The sequence below is a fragment of the Myotis brandtii genome, unplaced genomic scaffold (genome assembly GCF_000412655.1).
Source record: "Myotis brandtii unplaced genomic scaffold, ASM41265v1 scaffold178, whole genome shotgun sequence".
In the NCBI taxonomy this organism is placed as follows: Eukaryota; Metazoa; Chordata; class Mammalia; order Chiroptera; family Vespertilionidae; genus Myotis; species Myotis brandtii.
In genome coordinates this window covers 154,266-162,316 of record NW_005356599.1, presented here as the reverse complement: position 1 = coordinate 162,316, position 8,051 = coordinate 154,266, and positions in this window count along the sequence as shown.

The window sequence follows — 8,051 nt, the reverse complement described above, 5'->3', positions numbered from 1 at the left end:
GCACACGTACAGTGCGATTGAAACTTCGTGGCCCATGCGCAGAAGTCGGTATTTTGTGGAAGAGCCACACTCAAGGGGCCAAAGAAGCGCATGTGGCTCGCGAGTCGCGGTTTGCCGAGCCGCAGTTTGCCGACCACTGGAGGAGAATCAAAGTGATCTTTCTGAAATACGAATCTGACCATAGTTTTCTCATATGTGCAATGGAATGAGGATATTCATCCGGGGTCAGAGGATTAGCAAGAGGACTAAATAAATTAGAGCGTGTGAAATCACCCAGCATAGAACCTGACACATTAGTTGCCTAATGGGTGCTGCAAACCTCTCAGTGCCATCTCATTATTAAGGATCAAGTTTAAACCTTCAACATTTGGGGGGTGGGCACACGGTGCAATATACAGAACTTGTAACTTAGAAACCCACGCCCGAAACCTATATACTCCTGTTGACCAATGTCACCCCAATCAACTTAATAAACATTTTAAAAGACACAAAAACTCTCAATGTGGCTTACAATACCCCTCATGGCCTGGCCTGGCGGGCCATTGTCTTACTTCCTTTGGTTCTCGCAACTCTCAATGTGGCTTACAATACCCCTCATGGCCTGGGGTATTACTTCCTTTGGTTCTCGTCCATTGTCTGACCCTAACTCCACAGGGAGGTGAGGTATCTTTGCTATGGGCCCCCAGCCCCGGGGTTCATGATCTTCTCTGATCCCTGAACTGGGCTGAGTTGGGTGGGGGGCACCACTGTATCTCTAGCACCTAGAACAGGGTCTGGTACACTGCAGGACTTTAGTGCATGTTTGCTAAATGAGTGGGTTAAAAAAAGGCATGCCCCAGCTGGTGCGGCTCAGTGGATAGTGTCAGCCCATGGACTAAAGGGTCGCGGGTTCAATTCCGGTCAAGGGCACGTACCTCAGTTGCAGGCCTTGGCCCTGGTCAGGGCGTGTTTGGGAAGGAACCAATCCATGTGTTTCTCTCTCTCTCTCTGTCTCTCCTCCTCTCTTCCACTCTCTCTAAAAATCAATGGAAAAAATATTCTATGGTGAGGATTAACAACAACAAAAAAGGGCATGAAAGTAGTTGACTCCTGGGCAGATGAACTTCTGGGATCTAATCCCTGGATTAATAATTCATAATATGCCCATACACGCACACCTCCATACCCTCTCCTAACAGATGGAGACACAAAGACATTGGAGAATGTTTCTCTTTCTGCCAGCCCAGGGCCAGGCAGGAAGGCAAGGGAGGTTGGGGCAGGTGGCATTTGAACTGGGCCCTGCAGGAAGGAGAAAAAAGGATTGATGGAGACAGGTGTTTGGGGATTCCTGAAGGAGTAGCATGAGCAATGGCATACGTGTGTAATTTAGATAGACACACTATCTCCCTCACCAAACTCTGACATCCTGAGAATATCTTTCTCACTCATTCATTCAACAGTTACTTATTGGGCACCAACTATGTGCTAGGAACTGTGATAGATGATAGGAATCATAGTAATAAAAGGCTAATATGCAAATGGTCATCACGCCTTGACACCGTAAGGACCGAACAACAGGAGGCTGCATGCGAGGCAGGTGGAAGTGCAGGGGGGCAGGGACTTGCAGTGTTGGTGGGTGGGGGACGTGAACAGCAATGTTAAAATATTTCCTCTAATTAATTCCCTTTTAATGTGCACAAATTTCGTGCACCAGGCCACTAGTAAAACTATAAAAAACAAACACAGCCCCTTCTGGAGTCCACAATATAGTTAGGGATAAAGTCATTAACCAAACTGTCACGCAAACAAACATAAAATTGCAACTAGGACCAAAACAAGCTACATAACTTGTTTGGGGAGAAGTACTACAAAATAAAATAAATAAATAAAATGTGGGACTCCTCGTTCAAAAACTGATAATTTCAAGATGGTGAGAGCAGAGCATGAAACCAAGCATTGGGCTCTTCTAAGCTCAGGACCCTGTGACTACATGAGTCACATGTCCATGAAGTTGATCCGATGGAGACAAAGGCGAGGTGTTGCTTGCTGTTATGGAAGCTTGTAATAGCTTTGTGTTTTGTTTTTGTTAATCCTCAACTGAGGATATTTTTTACTGATTTTTAGAGAAGTGGAAGGGAGGGGGGATACAGAGAGAGAGAAACATTGATGTGAGAGACATGGATTGGTTGCCTCCTGCACAGCCCTGACCAGGGCCAGGGATTGAACCTGCAACCAAGGTAAGTACCCTTGACCAGAACTGAACCCAGAACCCTTTATTCCATGGGCCAAAGCTCTTACCACTGAGAAAAACCAGCTAGGGCAAAATGGACTATTACTGACCAGGGCCAGGGATTGAACCTGCAACCAAGGTAAATACCCTTGACCAGAACTGAACCCCAGAACCCTTTATTCCAGGGGCCAAAGCTCTTACCATTGAGAAAAACCAGCCAGGGCAAAATGGACTATTCATGAACCCTGAATGAATCAAATGAATTTTAGCTTTTGCTCTTCCAAAAACAAAGAAACAAGAGCCTGCAACCAAGACATGCACCCCTGACCGGGAATCAAACCTGTGACCCTTCAGTCCATGGGCCAACACTATCCACTGAACCAAAACAGCCAGGGCATAGCTTTGACTCTTGGCTTTCGCCTAATCAATGAGGTTTTCTCTGAAGAAGTAAACCTGGCCAGAACCTGTCCTGAAGGATTGGAGGAAATATATAGGTAAAGAGCAAAAGAAAACATTTCAGGTAGAGGGAACATATGCAAAGGCCCTGTGGCACAAGAAAGCATGGAGAATCCAAAAGAAATAAACTTGTAGTGTCTGCAGCAGAGAAAGCAAAGAGTCCTGTAGGGTGAGACAAGACTGCAGAAGGATACAGAGGCCAGAAGAGGCAGGTTATTGTAGGCTCATAGTACAGAAGAGTTTTGCCTTTGTTCTAAGACCAACAGGAAGCCATTAAAGGGCTTTACACAGGGGATGACATCATTAGTTCATCTCCTCAAAACCACTATGAATACATAAAATGATACATATTAGTTGCCTGAATGAAGGAATGAAAGAAAAATATATCAGCAATCGGTCTCTAGTTATCTCCTGGCAGACACTATACCTTTGAAGAGCAAGGGTCAAAACCACTATGAATACATAAAATGATACATATTAGTCAACTGAATGAAGGAATGAAAGAAAAATATATCAGCAATTGGTCTCTAGTTACTTCCTGGTAGACACCGTAACTTTGAAGAGTTGGGGTTCTGTCCTTGGAGGAAAACTGGGTAGGCTGATCTCTAAAGCCCTGATATTCTTTGCATATCACTTTTTTTCCATTCTAGAGGAGCCGTGAGAAGCAACACAGGAAGCAAGGACGAAAAAATATCCAGGCCTAGTGTCAGACATTTGGCCATGTCTGAACAAAAGGGTTTCATACTAACTATAGTCCCTGGGTGTTTCCTCTGGGTTTTGCAAAGCACCAAGAGAGCCTTCTATGCAAACATTTTTTGGAGGGAACAAAGGGTGATTAAGAATCACAAAATCCTGGCATCGTCTGGGCAGTAGTCCTGAATTGGTGTGACCTGGGCTCTGCTCACAGGGGCCTCTGGGAGCCAGATCCTCCCTCCCAAGGCTGCCCCTTTCCTTGCTGATGGTTATGGTTTTAGTCAAGTTCTTTCTTCATAGTCTCTATACTTTTCACCCACTTACCCCAGCTCTGCCCTCTGGGTCTGTGGGGGACAGGTCAGCTCCAGCCACATGGATCCCTTTTCTGTTTTTCTAAACTGCCAAGTTTATTTCTGCCTTAGGGTCTTACTATTCCCTCCATTTGAATGTTCTTTTGCCCTGATTTTTGCATGGATGTTTCCTTTTTCCCCATTCACCGCTGATCTAAAATGTAACCTCTTTGGCCCTGGCCAAGTGGCTCAGTTGGTTGGAGTGTTGTCAGTCAGGGCACATACCAAGTTGCGGGTTCGATCCCCAATTGGGGCGTGTATGGGAAGCAATTGCATTTGAATGTTCTTTTGCCCTGATTTTTGCATGGATGGTTTCTTTTTTCCCATTCACTGCTGATCTAAAATGTAACCTCTTTAGCCCTGGCCAAGTGGCTCAGTTGGTTGGAGTGTTGTCAGTCAGGGCACATACCAAGTTGCGGGTTCGATCCCCAATTGGGGCGTGTATGGGAAGCAATTGAACTCACATAAATATTTCTCTTTCTCTCTAAAAAAAAAATCAATAAACATATCCTCAGGGGAGGATTTAAAAAATATGTAACTGCCCAGCTGACGTGGTTCAGTGGTTGAACCTATGAACCAGGAGGTCACAGTTCAATTCTCAGTCAGGGCACATCCCCGGGTTGCAGGCTCGATCCCCAGTGTGAGGCATGCAGGAGGCAGCCGACCAATGATTCTCATCATTGATGTTTCTATTTCTCTCCCTCTCCCTGCCTCTCTGAAATCAATAAAAATATTTTAAAAAAAACATGTAACCTCTTCAGAAAGTTCTTTCCTGACCACTCAATCTAAATAAGCACATTTTTGTTACTTGCTCTGTCATTTATCAGCATACGAAATCTTGTTTATTATAAACAATCCTTCCACAACGGGAAGGATTTTTGTCTTTTTTTATTGCTATATCCCAGGCTGACATCATGTAGGCATAGTAGATAAGGTGCCTAGGGCCCATGATACTTTTAGGGGCTTATGAAAATGTTTTAATTTCTTTAAAATCAGAAGAAAAATGCATATAATCCAACTTGGATTATATTCACCTTTATATCAATGCTGTCATTAACTATAATTTTTAATGTGCTTTTAACAGGGGAAGGGGCCCAAGAAGACAAAATTGTCTATGGCCACGAACATCATAATGTGGCACAATCCTTCCACAACGGGAAGGATTTTTGTCTTTTTTATTTATTGCTATACCTCAGGCTGACATCACGTAGACATAGTAGATAAGGTGCCTAGGGCCCGTGATACTTTTAGGGGCTTATGAAAATGTTTTAATTTCTTTAAAATCAGAAGAAAAAACGCATATAATCCAACTTGGATTATATTCATCTTTATATCAATGCTGTCATTAACTATAATTTTTAATATGCTATTAACAGGGGAAGGGGCCCAAGAAGACAAAATTATCTATGGCCACGAACGTCATAATGTGGCCCTGACTTTATCCCCAGCTCCTAGAATAATGCCCAGCACTTAATAGGTGCTCAATAAAAAACTGTTGAATTAATGAATACTCCCTTCTGTCTTGTGACAGCCTCTTGGGCTCTGAAATGACAAATGACTCTAATTCCTGGGTTTCCTCTTCCCTGAGCTAAATAGCCTAAACACTTCCTAGTTTCTTTATGTTATGGGAGCTGGAAGGAGCCTTAACCAAGAGCCAGTCCCAATTTCTATAAGCTGTGGGAAAATCAAGGCCTGGTCCTTCATTTGCTCTAACATGCACAGGAATTTAAGAGTTAGAGCTGCCTCAAGTGGAACAAATCAGGGAGCAAGCCCAAGAGGCAGCATAACAATTGGCTATAAGCTTCAACTTTCAAAGCAGACAGACCTAGATTGGAATCCCAGTGCTGCCACTGGCTGTGTGACTTTTGGTAATTGCTTTCATCTCTCTGAGCCTGTTTTTAACTCATTTATAAAATGCAGGTGGCTTAGGAAGTTTGATCTTGTTAGGAAGGTGTTCAACATAATACCTGGAACATAGGGAGTGCTCACAAAAGATTAGTTCCAGACAGAAGGCAGTCATTTGTCAGAATGATTGAGGGGTAAAGGATATTAGAGAATGGGGTGGAGGTGTGTATTGTATGAGTATGATTGATAGATCTGTTGTTTTGGGTTGACCAACATCCAATCCCCCCTTTTTCTGGTAATAGTTTCCTTTGGGGGAACACCCCTGCCCCTCTCTCAGTCCATGTGGTTCACAGAGGCTAACATCAACCTCCCCTTCCACTAGGGAGCACAGAAGCCAGGTCCAGCCAAGCAGATTGGTTCAGGATTGGGGTCGTAACCTAGGTCTGGCCAATTAGAGTCAATGGATTCTGGAATGGGACTGTGCTGGGGTTGTCAAGTTAGCAAGATCTGGATTTGGAGCTGCTGGAAGCCATCTTATCCTAACAAAGGGGGGGCCTGCTGGAGAAGGAAGCCAACATAGCTGAGCTGAGAAAGGCAGTTTCATGTCAACACCATTTAACCCCCACCTGGAACCAGCAAAGCCTGATGCCTCTGCATTTTTTGTTTAAAGAATCCAATAATTCCCCTTTTAGGCTTAAGCTGGTTTCAGCTAGGTTTCTGTTAATTGCAACTAAGAGTCTTTCTTAATACAAGGACCCCACATCTAGAAAGGGGGGAAAGAGCATGCATTGCTGGTGACCTCTGGGATTCCAGGAGGAATGGGCAGCGGGACGGGCATTCTTCATTTTCTTCAGAGTGCTCCTTCTGAGCACAGTACCTAAGTAGAGAATTTGAACAAAGTAGACACTTATTTTTGGAGTTAATAAATGAAGAGATGAATGGACAGAAAGTCATGGGGGGAGGTGGGAACAGCAAGGTAAATGATGACCTCTGGCTATTTTTTATTTTCTTCTTTTTTTTTTAAACCCTTGCATATGTTTTCTTAAAAAATATATATTTTGATTTTTTTACAGGGAGGAAGGGAGAGGGATAGAGAGTTAGAAACATCGATGAGAGAGAAACATCGACCAGCTGCCTCCTGCACACCCCCCACTGGGGATGCGCCTGCAATCAAGGTACATGCCCTTGACCAGAATCGAACCTGGGACCCTTCAGTCCGCAGGCCGACGCTCTATCCACTGAGCCAAACTGGTCAGGGTTCTTTTCTTCTTCTTTTTTTAAAAAAATGTCTTTATTGATTTTAGACAGGAAGGGAGAGGGAGAGAGAAACATCGAACAGCCTGCAGGGGACCAAGCCCACAACCCAGTCATGTGCCCTGAATGGGAACTGAACCAGTGACCTTTGGTGTACAGGATGATGCTCAACAAACTGAGCCATACCAGCAAGGGCAGACTATGTTTTCTTTTCTTTTTTAAAAATATCTTTTTATTGATTTCAGAGATGAAGGGAGAGGGAGAGATAGAAACATCAGTGCCAAACTGGTCAGGGTTCTTTTCTTCTTCTTTTTTTAAAAAAATGTCTTTATTGATTTTAGACAGGAAGGGAGAGGGAGAGAGAAACATCGAACAGCTGCAGGGGACCAAGCCCACAACCCACTCATGTGCCCTGAATGGGAACTGAACCGGTGACCTTTGGTGTACAGGATGATGCTCAATGAACTGAGCCATACCAGCAAGGGCAGACTATGTTTTCTTTTCTTTTTTAAAAATATATTTTTATTGATTTCAGAGATGAAGGGAGAGGGAGAGATAGAAACACCAGTGATGAGAGAGAATCAATGATCGGCTACCTCCTGCATTCTCCACCCTGGGGATCAAGCCTGCAACCCAGGCATATGCCCTGACCAGGAATCAAACCCTGACCTTTTGGTTCATAGGTCAATGTTCAACCACTGAGCCACGCCAGCCAGGCTATTTTTTCTTTATCCTGACTTTGGAGGGAAGGAGAAAAGTGATCCAACCCTCAATCTGCTGTGAAAATCCCCTCTCTAAGATCCCTGACATTTGGTACATGCTTGATGGAAGAATGAATAGGGTATAAAAGAAAGGAAGGAAGAGCATTTAAGACACTCAGAATGCCAAAGCCTGCAAGGGCTGAGGGATGACCTTTGCCAACCACCTCAGACTTCTCTGACCTTGCAAATGGTAGTTACATTCCTTGTGGAGTTGTTAGAATTAAAGCATGTGGCCCTGGCTGGTTTGGCTCAGTGGAGCAGCGGTTCTCAACCTATGGGTCGCGACCCCTTTGGGGGTCGAACGACCCTTTCACAGGGGTCGCCTAAGACCATCTGAAAACACATATATAATTACATATTGTTTTTGTGATTAATCACTATGCTTTAATTATGTTCAATTTTTTTAAATATATTTTATTGATTTTTTTACAGAGAGGAAGGGAGAGGGATAGAGAGTTAGAAACATCGATGAGAGAGAAACAT